The 12204-nt window shown below is 39.7% G+C and overlaps 1 long non-coding RNA gene across 2 annotated transcripts; it reads right to left on the bottom strand.

Moving 5' to 3' along the window:
* Positions 1–629: 629 nt before the first annotated feature.
* On the bottom strand, positions 630–11776 carry LOC144378995 (uncharacterized). 2 transcript variants are annotated; one of them, XR_013440960.1, is made up of 4 exons: positions 11699–11776; positions 11120–11237; positions 8977–9043; positions 630–929 (listed from the first exon to the last, which is right to left on the bottom strand). It is a non-coding gene; the product is annotated as an uncharacterized LOC144378995 (long non-coding RNA). The 2 variants fall into 2 exon arrangements; XR_013440961.1 differs by lacking the exon at positions 8977–9043.
* Positions 11777–12204: the final 428 nt, after the last annotated feature.

Raw genomic sequence — 12204 nt, 5'->3', positions numbered from 1 at the left:
CATGATAATGTTTATTAAATACCGATTTTTAATTCCATCATTTCTTCTTCAACTTTTAGTCAACAATCTGCTATAAAAGAGAGCATTCCCTTCTTCCTCATTTATTCATCCATTGATATCCTATGGACTCATAGATTCCTATCTTACTCAATAAACTGTAATCCATTACTATCATATTTATTGTCTGAACCTGTGGACTTCTATTTTACTTAATGAATTATAATAGGTTACTATCATTATTATTTTGATGCACAAATTACCCCAAATTTGGCAAATGAAATAGCCCTTCAAGCTGGATCCCTTGTCCTTTTGAAATCTCCTTAACATTATTTGAGCACTTCCTTACTTTCTCTGCAAGAGGTTATCCATGGTTTCAATTTGTACTTTTCCTGCCTCAGCCCAGGAATCAACCATGTCTTCTTCTGGCTTCTTCTAACAGGATGGCACTTGGAAACCAAGATCTAGGTGCTAGATGTCCTTACTGCTACAGAGATGCCATTGTTTCTAGGCCCTGTCCACAAACCAAGCAAGGAAATATATGAACATATATATGTACACACACACACACACACACACACACACACACACTGTTCCAGTTACTATTGCCGCCTAAAATACCCAAAACTTAGTGGTATAAAACAACCATTTTATTGTGCTTGTGGAATGCTGTCAGGAATTCAGAAAGGATACAGTAAGGACAGCTTGTCTTTGGTGATGTCTGGATCTTCAGCTGGGAAGACTGGGGGTGACTTAACTACTGAGGTGGAATCATCTGGAGACATCTCCTGGTGGTTGATGTTAGCTGTCAGCTGTATCTCTGCTGGAGCTGTTGGCCAGAATACCTACACAAGTCCTCTCCATGTAGCCTGGGCTTCTTTACAGCATGGTAACATTGGGGTAGTTAGAATTCTTACATGGCCCTCATGGCTCTGAAAGCAAGTGTTGCAGTGAAAAGGGCAGAAGGTGCATCGCTTTTTAGATCTAGCCTCAGAAATCAGACAGCATGACTTCATTGCATTTTATTGGTTACAAGAGAGTCACAAACCTGTTCAGATTTATAGGGAGGAGATATAGATCTCATAAATCCACCTCTTGATGGAAGAAGTGGAGAGAGTTCAAGAGAGAGTGGTAGGTGAGTAAGAGGAGAACAAGAGCACAGCCTGTTCTTTCAAAGAATGTTGCCCTAAAGGGAAGGAGAGAAATACAGCATAATATAGAAGGAGATGTGGGATCAAGAGGAAGGATTTTTTAATGGGTATATTCTAGTATTTTTGTATGCTCATAGGAATGACTAAGTAGGGAGGGAGGAGACAAGGGGGTAAAGTCGTAATTGTAGGAGTGGTAGGAGTGGTATCCTTGAATGAGAGGGCCTGGGTTTCAGTGCACAAGTAGAGGAGGTGGACTTGGATAGACACTTAGATTTGGTGCCTGGAGGGAAGACAGAATCTAAGGGCAGAAATGTAGGTAGGTAGGAAGATGTAGTGGGAAGTGGAGAAAGTTTTCTTCTGTTGCTTCTGTTTTTCAGTGAACTAGGAAGTAACAATCAGCTGAGCACCAGGGAGTTGATTCACCAGGGAGAGAAAAGAAGGTGTAGACATTTGCAGGGTCCCAATGCAAGAGTAAAAATAGAGGCTTACATATCATAGGTCTAAATTTTAAAAAGCCATTAATCAGGCTAATGGATTGTTAAGGATGTTCTTTACTCATACCTTGACAAATCTACCCTCATAACAAAATTAAAAAAAAAAAATGTGTAAAACAACACAATTAGAAAAACATCAAAATGACTACATTTAATTATCATCACATGTATCTAGGTATTCTATTGGTGGATCAGATATGGTCAGATGAGTAATAAAGATATGCATTATTTACAAATTAATATGTTGTTTTTTAAAATTTTTATTTATTTTAGAGAGAGAGATCAGGGGAGGGGCCGAGGGAGAGGGAGAGAGGGAATCTCAAGCAGACTCGCAACTGAGCCCAGAGCCCAATACAGGGCTTGATCTCACGACCCTGAGATCATGACCCGAGCTGAAACCAAGGGTCAGACACTCAGCCGACTGAGCCACCCAGGCACCCCTAAAATATATATGTTATAAAATGAATTTTAGGGGCACCTGGGTGGCTCAGTCAGTTAAGCGTCTGCCTTCGGCTCAGGTCATGATCTCCCTCCTTCTCCCTTTCCTTCTGCTGCTCATCCTGCTTGAGCACTCTCGCTCACTCTCACTCTCTCTCAAATAAATAAATAAAATCCTGGGGCGCCTGGGTAGCTAAGTCGTTAAGCATCTGCCTTCAGCTCAGGTCATGATCCCGGGGTCCCAGGATCAAGGCCCACATCGGGCTCCCTGCTCAGCGGGAAGCCTGCTTCTCCCTCTCCCTCACTTGTGTTCCCTCTCTCGCTCTGTCTCTCTCTGTCAAATAAAGAAATAAAGTCTTTAAAAAAAATAAATAATATCCTTAAAATAAATAAAGTGAATTTTATTTATCTTTATTTTAGCAAAGTCACTATGTTGTTATAATCAAGATTTTCACATAATCTGTGTTCTATTGATGGCAATGGGTTAAAGAATTTAAAAGTTAAATGCAACCATATTCAAATTTTACATTATTTGAATATATTTGCATACAGATGTAAAATTAAACTAATGTAAGATTAAAATTATACTCATGCTTTCAAATATTATTTTTCTAATGTTTAAATCATCTATTCAAACTGAAGTATAAAATGCTGGTACTGGCACAAAAATAGACACAGAGATCAATGGAACAGAATAGAAAACCCGGAAATGGACCCACAACTATATGGTCAACTAATCTTCAACAAAGCAGGAAAGAATGTCCAATGGAAAAAAGACAGCCTCTTCAACAAATGTGTTGGGAAAATTGGACAGCCACATGCAGAAGAATGAAACTGGACCACTTTCTTACACCATACACAAAAATAAATTCAAAATGGATGAAAGACCTAAATGTGAGACAGGAAACCATCAAAATCCTAGAGGAGAACCTCTTTGACCTCGGCTCAAGCAACTTCTTACTAGACATGTCACTGGAGGCAAGGTTAACAAAAGCAAAAATGAACTATTGGAACTTCATCAAGATAAAAAGCTTCTGCACAATGAAGGAAATAATCAACAAAGCTAAAAGTCATCCTACGGAATGAGAGAAGATATTTGCAAATGACACATCTGATAAAGGATAGTATCCAAAAACTGTAAAGAACTTATCAAACTCAACACCCAAAAAACAAAAAATCTAGTCAAGAAATGGGCAGAAGACATGAACAGACATTTCTCCAAAGAAGACATACAAATGGCTAACAGACACATGAAAACATACTCAACATCACTCATCAGCAGGGAAATACAAATCAAAACTATGATGAGATACCACCTCACACCTGTCAGAATGGCTAAAATTAACAACACAGTAAACAACAAATGTTGATGAGGATGTGGAGAAAGGAGAACCCTCTTACACTGTTGGTGGGAATGCAAACTAGTGCAGCCACTCTGGAGAACAGTATGGAAGTTCCTCAAAGAGTTAAAAATAGTACTACCCTACAAATTGCACTACTCAATATTTACCCAAAGGATACAAAAATACAGATTCTAAGGGGGTACGTGCACCCTGATATTTATAGCAGCATTATCAACAATAGCCAAACTATGGAGAAGCCCAAATGTCCATTGACTGATGAGTGGATAAAGAAGATGTGGTGTATATATGCAATGGAATATTACTCAGACATCAAAAAGAATTAAATCTTGCCATTTGCAGCAATGTGGATGGAGCTAGAGTGTATTATGCTAAGTGAAATAAGTCAGAGAAAGACAAATACCATATGATTTCATTCGTATGTGGAATTTAGGAAACAAAACAGATGAATGTGTGGGAAGAGAAAAAAAGAGAGGAGGAAGGGGGAAGCAAACCATAAGAAATTCTTAAAGATAGAGAACAAACTGGGAGTTGATGGAGGGAGGTGGGTGGGGGATGGGCTAAATGGGTGATAGGTATTAAGGAGGGCACTTGTTATGATGAGCATTGGGTGTTATATGTAAGTGATGAATCGCTAAATTCTACTCCTGAAACAAATGTTACACTATATGTTAACTAACTAGAATTTAAATAAAAATTTGGAAGAAAAAAGAAGAAAGAAAAAGGAAGGAAGGAAGGAAGGTAGGAAGAAAGAAAGAAAGAAAGAGAGAGAGAGAGAGAGAAAACTATGACACAAACAAAATAAAAATTGAAAGCCAGATCAATGGAAATAGTTTCACAGTTAAGCTGATCCCAGTGTATTTACAGTAAAGGGTACGGGATAAATGAAAGGTAAAAGGATAAAGATTAAAAACTATCTCCTACAGAAGCCTTCTTTGATTATCTCCATTCTGGATTAAATGTTCCTCTTTGGTAATCAAAAGAGGAAAATAAAAATAAAAATAGAAGAAATAAAAATAAAGTATAAAATGCAAGTTATCCTAAATAAATATTTAAAATTATTATAGAAAGAAGGTATTTTAAAATTTAACTTTTTAAAATTGTAATTAAGTCTTCTTAAATATTTGTTAAAGATTTTATTTATTTATTTGAGAGGGAGAGAGAGAGAGAGAGCAAGCGAGAGCACAAGAGCAGGGGGAAGGAGAAGCAGACTCCCCGCTGAGCAGGGAGCCCTATGTGGAGCTCGATCCCAGAACACCGGGATCATGACCAGAACCAAAGGCAGCCACTCAACCCACTGAGCCACCCAGGTACCCCTTAAATATTTTTATAAAAATAAAATTATATGTACTTCAAGTATTGGCTGTCTGTTTAGTTGCCAGTGTAACTTCATTTGTCATGCTTGTTCTACCTACGTATACATATATACAAATCTAAGAGTAATATGAATTGTTTAGTACAGGAAAATGTTCCTCAGCCACCATGTGCAACTGTGGCCCTACTGGGAAATGAAACATCATTATGTGAGAAAACATTGCTTTCATACTGACCGAGAGAGAAGATTTGACAAGTTCATTAATTTGTCTTTTCTATTACTTAATCACTATCACTGCTAAATTCTCCCTGCATTCTAAACAAGTGTCCATCTTTAGAGTCAGCAACAGCACAACCCATAAATCTTCACAGCATTTGGTCACCATCAACTTTTGTGTCAATGATAGAGGATAAGAGGTATGGAAACACATTTCCTTGAAACCTGAATAGTGTTAATTATAACAGATGTTTAGGCTTATGGTCATGCTGTGTATAGTAGGCAGCCTTCTAAAATGGCTCCCAGTGATCTCCACCTCCTGATGTTCATGCCTTTGTGTAATCCCCCTCTTTGAGTGTGGACTAGACCTAATGACTTGCTTGTAATGAACTGAATATGGCAAAAGTGATGGGATGGCACTTTTTTTTTTTTGCAATGGACTTTTATTAATGGTAAATTACAATATATGTCCTTTCCCACCTCCCACCTTCACTCTGCCCAGCCCCCCAAAATTAACAAGAAAAAGAGCAAATATTTGGTAATATACCAACAGCAGTATTACTCTTTTTGAAGATCACATGTGCCAGTAATTTTATTTTTTAAGATTTATTTATTTATTTTAGAGAGAAAGAAAGAGAGAGCTCACACAAGGTGGGGAGGGGGTGGAGGGACAGAGGGAGAGGGAGAGAATCCTCAAGCAGACTCCCCGCTGAGGGCAGAGCCTGACCCAGGGCCCTGAGATCATGACCTCAGCCAAAATCAAAAGTCAGATGCTTAACTGACTGAGCCACCCAGGGACCCCAATGTGTCAGTAATTTTGAAAGGCCACAGTATACTTCAGATTTTGCTGGCAAGTATTTCTGGATTTCATGGTAAGTCTTTCCACCATTTGTGGGGCCTTAATGGAATATTCTCTTCCATTGTATGGCTCTGACTTCTTGGTATCAGTTAGGGGGTATTCTTTTTTTTTTTTTTATTTGATGGAGAGAGACACAGCGAGAGAGGGAACACAAGCAGGGGGAGTGGGAGAGGGAGAAGCAGGCCTCCTGCAGAGCAGGGAGCCCGATGCGGGGCTCGATCCCAGGACCCTGAAATCATGACCTGAGCCGAAGGCAGATGCCTAACGACTGAGCCACCCAGGCGCCCCAGTTAGGTGGTATTCTTAAGTCACTGATCTTACCTAGATCATCTTTACATTCCAACACAGGAAATACCTGTTTCTCACATCTCAAGGAAAATGGAAATAAATCATCCACAGGAGCTGCGCTGAAGCAAGTATCATTCAAAATAATGTGAATATCCACATCCAGGGAATGAGGCCGCACAATATAATTTCTAAAGCTTATGAAAGCTTGGTGGAAGAGACTAGCATTGAGTCCATAATCAACACCCAGTTTCTGAATTTCTTTTCTCTTGTAAAACTTGTCTAAGACTTTCTTTACTTCATGCTTGTCCAGAGGGTGGGTTAGCTTGGCCCCAACATTGCCATCCATGCGGGGGCCCTGAGGTTTCACAGTTGGCTGCACGAACAGGGATGTATTCTGAGCTTTGGAGCTTTCTGAGGCAGAGGAGAGGACAGAGGCAGCAGCACACATGCCCAAGAGTCCCAGGAAGGGGTTCAATATAGGCACAAAGGGCAAAGAAGTCGGCTGCCCCGGGAGCCAAGCCCACAACAGGGCATACTGGGGGAAGGACATCAAGGCTGCAAGCCCTAAAGGAGGGTGGCTGGAGCAGCCTGGGACTTAGCCTGGGATGTCACTTCTAAGATCGAGTTATAAAAGACATGACTTTCATCTTGCTGGCACTCTTGCTGGTTTTGATGAAGCAAGCTGCCGTGTTGGAGAGGCCCACATGGCAAAAAACTGAGGGTGGCCTCTGGACAGCAGCCAATAAGAAACTGATGGCCTGAGTCCAACAACCTTTAAGGAACTAAATCTTGCCAACAACTGTTGGAGTGAGCTTAGAAACAGGTCCTTCCCTAGATGAGCCTCAGATGAGATCACTGGCAACACCTTGATTGCAGCTTTGTGAGATACCCTGAAGCAGTGGATCTAGCTAAGCTTCTCCCAGATTTCTGCTCCCCAGAAATCATGAGATAAATATGTGTGCTGCTTTGGGCTGCTAAGTTTTGGGGTAATTTCTTATACAGTAATGGATAACTAATACACTGTGCCAGAAATAAGTGTCAGATCCTTAATAACAGAGAAATCCATATAACTTTTCCAAACTTACTCCTTTTGTATTATGACATGTGGGGACCTCTTAAATGTGGAGCTCACGCCAGAGTCCCTTCTTGTGTGGGTATAAAAATGGTGCTAGGATTAGTCCATCAGTCTTCAAATTTTTTGCTTGCATGTTTCCTAAAACAGTTTGGAAAACTATGTGACCTTTCCGTATTTTTTTTTACCTTATATCTAATTGTTTCCCTTGTGAGTTTAAGTAACTACAAAGAGTATAAAAATTCTGATGTCTTATAAATATTGACATTTTAAAGATTTTTTTGAAAAGATTTTATTTATTTGTCAGAGAGAGAGAGAACATAAGCAGGGGGAGCGGGCAGGCAGACGGAGAGGTAGGCTCCCCACTGAGCAAGGAGCCTGATGCGGGACTTGATCCCAGGACCTTGGGATCATGACCCGAGCCGAAAGCAGATGCTTAACTGACTGAGCCACCCAGGTGTCCCAAATATTGACATTTTAAAGTAAAACTGTTCATATTATTCTTTTAATGTATCCAATAGAATTAAAATGCCATCATTATTTGATATTCAACATCCACCTTTTATTTATTTTTTTAAAGAATTTATTTCTTTATTCGAGGGAGAGAGACAGAGAGAGAGATCACGAGCAGAGGGGAAGGGTAGAGGGAGAAGCAGACTCCCCTGCTGAGCAGGGAGTCTAATGAGGGGCTCAATCCCAGGACCCTAGGATCATGACCTGAGCCAAAGGCAGATGCTTAACCAACTGAGCCACGCAGGTGCCCCAATATCTGCCTTTTAAAAGAGATATGAATAGGGGTGCCTAGCTGGCTCAGTGGATAGAACGTGCGGCTCTTGATTTCAGGGTCATGAGTTCAAGTCCCACTTTGGGCATGGAACCTACTTAAAAAACATGTTTTAAAAAAAGTTATGAATAAACTCTTCTTCTGCAGTGGAGATTTTATTCCTATTTCATTCACTTCCACCACAGAATTTTATCTTAATTTAATAAATGTGATATCTGAAAGTCTTGTAATGATCTCCCTATATTTCTCTGCAACAAAATATATTTTTAAAAATTAGTTCCTTTTATTTTTTTTAACCATAACATTCTAAATGTTTCAATTTTTCTTCTGGGTTGAACCATTAGCAGTAGCCCAAACAGATGAAAATCACATAAGTATATCTATCATAAAATTTGATAATTAATAAATATTAATATAAAATGTTACCCAAAATGCATCTCTAAAATGAGTTTTCAACTAGTTCATGTGTCATTGAATCATGTTGCTGGAATGAGGCAGCATTAATTATCAATTCCTTTTCTATTTTTTCTTTTTCATCAGAGTAAAGGCTGAGAATCCTTGTTCACATAAATAAGTAAAAGGGAAGGGAAATACTTTTATTATAGCAGTAACACTCACTTCTTTGAACCCCTTCTGAATTATATGTCAAAAATCACATAATGAGCCATCATTAAAAATATTTTTAATGATATTCAAGCTGACAACTCAATTATATTCTCTTTTAATTTTGTTGAAAGCAAAGAATTGGAAACCACCTGACTTGCTAAAGGATTCATTACTCAATCATTAAAGTCATTTTCTTTCAAAAACAATATTCCAAATATTCCAAATTGTACTTCTGTTTGACAACCCAGATATTTTCACATTTCCTCACCTTGAGAGAATGGCATATATGCAATGGTAAAAGAGGAGGAGGGAAAAGAGAATCTGCAGAAAAGTTCTCAGGCAAACCAGTTTTAGGGAAAAGGACATATGGCAATAGAGAATGCAAAAATGGGTACCTTCATAACTGGTCATGCCCTCAGACCCCTTGTAAGGTCTCTGTGTACTCCTTGGGTGTCGAACACTCTAGGGTGAAGGGCAATATGATTGTCAGACAGCACTGAGGTCTACTTGAGGCTTACAATAAATTCAAAGTGAGATCAGCCAGCATGGTTGCATGGTTTTAATTCCCCCTGGATATGGCCAACTACATGAGTATGTGGCAGAGCTGGCAGAGTTAGAGCTTTGCCAAGAATGCTGGAAAAGAATAAAGTAGCAAAGGAGTCCAGGCCATATGCAAAAGTAACATCAGGATTATTGGTGGAGGCCAGACAGGAAGGCAAGTGCTAAAATTTCCAGTTGTTTTGATGGTTGTTGTTGTTGTTTTTAACTAAACTCTATCTTCAACGTGGGGTTCAAAATCATGATTCTCGAGATCAGTAGTTGCATGCTCTACTGACTGAGCCATCCAGGAGCCCCTAAAGTTTCTAGTTCTTAAGAATGAGATCTCCTGGGGTGCCTGGGTGGCTCAGTTGGTTAAGTGTCTGCCTTCAGCTCAGGTCATGATCTCTCTGGGTCCTGGGACCGAGCCTTGCATCGGGCTCCCTGCTCGGTGGAGAGTCTGCTTCTCCCTCTGCCCCTCACCCTGCTCATTCTCTCTTGCACTCTCTCTCAAATAAATAAATAAAATCTTAAAAAAAAAAAAAGGAAATTTGAAGGCATGGCTTCACTGTGTTTTAGCTTCCAGTGGACAACATTCTGGAACTTGATCCTTTGTATAAAACCTGTTTTATCTTCTCTAGAAGTTTTTAGGATCTCCCCTTTGTCCTCACTGGTGAAATTTTAAAATGATGTAGCTCTGGAACTGGCATATTTTCCTTTAAAATGCCAGGCACCTTCACTCTAGAAACTCATGTCCATCAGTTCTGGGAGATTTTCTTAAATTATTTCTTTGATGATATCCTTCCAAGTGTTCTCTCTATTCTGTCTTTATACAATTCCCCAAATCATATATTAGACCTCTTGGACTGCCTAATTTTTTATACTTTTTCTCTCATTTTTCATTTTGTTTTCTTTTTATTCTACTTTCTGGGGGATGTCATTGACTTTATCTTTCATATCTTCTTTTTCTTTTTTTATCTTCTTTTTTTTTTAAGATTTTATTTATTTATCTGACAGAGACAGAGATAGCGAGAGCAGGAACACAAGCAGCAAGAGAGGGAGAGGGAGAGGCAGGCTTCCCACCGAGGAAGGAGCCCGATGTGGGACTCGATCCCAGGACCCTGGGATCACGACCCAGGCTGAAGGCAGATGCCCAACAACCGAGCCACTCAGGTGCCCTATCTTCTTTTTGTCTATCTTCCATATTATGTTTTTCATTTCTGCTATCCCTTTTTTTTTTTATTTTCAAGAGCTTTGTTTTGTTCTCTGAATGCTATTTTTTATAATCTTCTGTTCTTATTTCATGAATCTAATTTCTTAATTCTCTTGAAGATATTAATAATAGATTTTTTGGTAAGTTTTTCCCCCCTTTTTAGTCTTTGTTTCCTCCAAGTTATTTTATTTTTGTTTTGTTTGATCTCCATATTTCAAGACAGAATTTTTTCTAAAATTTCTGGTCATCCTTGACTTTATATTTAGAAGGGGGCACTACAAAGCTGACTAGAAGTTCTATTCAATTTGCATGGGCATTTTCAATTTTGATGTGATTGTATTAGTTTGGGTTCTCTCAAAAGAGACCCTGAGACATGTATTCTAATGGAAGTACTCAGTGGAAACACAAGTAGGGAGCAAGGAATTAAGACAGAGAAGAGAAGGCTGCCACAATGCTAGCTATAACTGAGAATGACTATGGCTTAATCCTATGGAGAAATTCTGAGAAAATGGTGTAAAACACACACCTCAGAATTATTGCAAGCAAGGGTGAGGGAAATAGGGTATTCATACAACAAATCTTGACAGTCATTGATTGAGAGCCACTCCCGGTGGGGAGGTTATTAATTCCCTAACACTTCTGGCCTGCCGTATTCCTAAGCAGAGTAGCTTTCCCTGGCTTTGGAGAGAGACCACAGGCAAGGAGACTCAGACACTGGCACTTGGAAGTCAGCAGAAGTACACTGAAGTAGAACTACCCAGGGGATATGGGTGGGGGTAGTGACCTACCTGGGCTATTCTTGGATACACGCATCTGCATTTTTAGGTCTTTTCTTTTGTCCTTGTCATATTTTTTAGACAATCTCTTGTCTGGAGGGTTCCAGTCTGGCTGCCAGAGTTCTGTGACCTAAGTGGGGGAAAAGGCTGTGAATCTCAACTTTCAGTGGAAAACTCTAAACTTTCACATTCTCCTATTTTAGGATGACACCCTTGCTGTCTGGTGCCCTCTAGTCTAGAGACTCTCTACTTGGTAACTTCTAGGATATAAATTCTTTTTTTTTTTTTTTTTTTTTTTTAAAGATTTTATTTATTTATTTGAGAGAGAGAGAATGAGAGACAGCATGAGAGGGAGGAGGGTCAGAGGGAGAAGCAGACTCCCTGCCGAGCAGGGAGCCCATGCGGGACTCGATCCCAGGACTCCAGGATCATGACCTGAGCCGAAGGCAGTCGCTTAACCAACTGAGCCACCCAGGCGCCCCTAGGATATAAATTCTTAAACTTCTACTAGTTTGGGACGGGAAATCACATACCTGTTCTCAGAGGAGAGGTATTGGGGTTCAGTTGCTTCTTAAGTGGCCCCATACTCACCTCCATAGGTGACTGTGTCACTGATTCCTTTTGCAGCTTCTGTGATGTAAATTTGGTTGCTGCTCTGCTTTCCCCAGCTCTCTCTGGTCTGCTAAATTAGTTACCACTTGCTTTTCAGCTTTCCAGTTTCCAACATTTTGTTGCTGTTGTTGCTGTTGCTGTGTGATTTTGATCATTAAAAAGAATTCCTTAGCAGAATTCTTTCTGTGTCCTTTTATAACCTACTATTTTATTACAGACATTTGTGACATTTTACCTCCAACTGACTGGGAGAACTCCACTTCAGTAACTTCTCAGATTATCACAAAGTTATGTAACAGGGCATCTTGTCTGGCTGGTGAAGATGTCTTCCTATTCTACTGTCTTTCTTTATAGCTTTAGAAGCTTGAGAGCACTGACTGACCTTTTGCTTGGTATCTATGAGAAAGAGAAAGGGATAATGTGATGTCTGCTCACCATCACCCCAAGCCCCAACACAAGTTTGAGTGCCAGTGGTTCGTAGGCCC

This window comes from Halichoerus grypus, chromosome 9, assembly GCF_964656455.1.
Source record: "Halichoerus grypus chromosome 9, mHalGry1.hap1.1, whole genome shotgun sequence".
NCBI lineage: Eukaryota > Metazoa > Chordata > Mammalia > Carnivora > Phocidae > Halichoerus > Halichoerus grypus.
The sequence above is the reverse complement of the archived record's forward strand: the minus strand, read 5'-3'. Positions and strand labels throughout refer to the sequence as shown.